The sequence below is a fragment of the Chrysochloris asiatica genome, unplaced genomic scaffold, assembly GCF_000296735.1.
Source record: "Chrysochloris asiatica unplaced genomic scaffold, ChrAsi1.0 scaffold00012, whole genome shotgun sequence".
In the NCBI taxonomy this organism is placed as follows: Eukaryota; Metazoa; Chordata; class Mammalia; order Afrosoricida; family Chrysochloridae; genus Chrysochloris; species Chrysochloris asiatica.
This window is the reverse complement of record NW_006408530.1, coordinates 30,280,839-30,282,531: the sequence shown is the minus strand read 5'-3', so window position 1 is coordinate 30,282,531 and position 1,693 is coordinate 30,280,839. Positions and strand designations below refer to the sequence as shown.

The 1,693-nt window shown below is 45.1% G+C and overlaps 1 pseudogene; it reads left to right on the top strand.

Annotated features, from left to right (window-relative positions):
• Nucleotides 1-424: 424 nt before the first annotated feature.
• Nucleotides 425-1,414, top strand: LOC102826438 (annotated as a pseudogene).
• Nucleotides 1,415-1,693: the final 279 nt, after the last annotated feature.

Below are 1,693 nucleotides of genomic sequence, written 5' to 3'. Positions count from 1 at the left end.
TCAGGCTGAAGCTGAAGAAAATGAAAACTGGTCCACAGAGCCACAATATGACCTTGAGCATATCCCACCTGAATTTAGAATTTATCTCAAGAGCACATTTGATACATTAGACACTAATGATCAAAAACCAAAAGAATTATGGAATGACATCAAGAAGATCATACAGGAAGAATGCAAAACATCATAAAGAAGACAAGAAATAAGTAAAGGACCAATATGATGTCAGAAGAGACTCTGAAATGTTCTCTCCATGGTAAACATGCTAAAAAAATAAAATAAGGAGAAGTAAAAGAGTTGAACAAAGCTGAACAAAGCTGAAGGCAGCTTGAGAAGACAAAACCAAGAATTATAATGAGGCTCTCTGCCCCTATTTTATAGGCAGCCGCATCTTCTCTTGCAGTCCCAGACACATCCCTGAGACATGATGGTGAAAGTCGAAGTCAAGGGATTTGGTCATAATGGCTGACTGGTCACCAAGGTTGACAAAGTGGAGCCTGCTGACATCCGTGGCCCCTTCATTGACCTCAACTACATGGTCTACATGTTTCAGTATGATTCCACTCATAGCAAGTTAATGGCACTATCAAGGCTGAGAAAGGGAAGCTTGTCATCAATAAGAAACCCATCTCTATCTTCCAGGAGTGAGATCCTGCAAATAGCAACTGGGGTGATGCTGGTGCTAAATATATTGTAGAGTCCACTAGTGTCTTCACATGTTGGACAAAGCTGGGCTTGCTTGAAGGGTGGTGCCAAAAGGATAATCATCTATGCCCCTTCTGTTGTTGCCCCATGTTTGTGATGAGTATGAACAATGAGAAGTATGACAACTCCCTCAAGATTGTCAACAATGCCTCCTGCACCACCAACTGTTTGTCCCTAGCCCCTTGGCCAAGGTCATCCATGACAAGTTTGACATCATGGAAGAATTCATGACCACGGTCCATATCATCACTACCACCCAGAACACTGTGGATGGCCTCACTGGGAAACTGTGGCATGATGGCCATGGCGCTGCCCAGAATATCTTGCCTGCATCTACTGGCACTGCCAAGGTTGTAGAAAAGGTCGTATCTGAGCTGAATGGGAAACTCACTGGCATGGCCTTCCAAGCTCCTAACCCCAACATGTCTGTCATGGATCTAACCTGTGGTCTGGAGAAAGCTGCCAAATACAATGGCATTAAGAAAGCAGTGAAACAAGCATCAGATGGTTCCCTAAAAGGCATCCTGGGCTACACTGATGACCAGGTTGTCTCCTATGGTTTAACAGTGACACCCACTCTTCCACCTTTGATGCTAGGGCTGGCATTGCCCTCAACAACCACTTTGTCAAGCTCATTTCTTGGTATGACAATGAATTTGGTTACAGCAGCAGGGTGATAGACCTTATGGTCCACATGGCCTCCAAGGAATAACCCCCTGGACTACCAGGACCAGCAACAGCACTAGAGGAAGAAAAAGACCCTCAGCTGGAAGTCCTTATCCCATCTTGATCACCCAATACACTGAGAAGCTCCCATCCTTGACACAGTTTCCATCCAGACCCCCTGGAGAAGGGAGGGTTGTTAGGGAGCCCAGCCTTGTCATTACCATCAATAAAGCACATTGTATCTGCTGCAAACCTCAAGGTCAGTAGTTCAAAACTACCATCTGTTCCATGGGAGACGGATGAGGCTTTCTGCTCCCATAAAGAT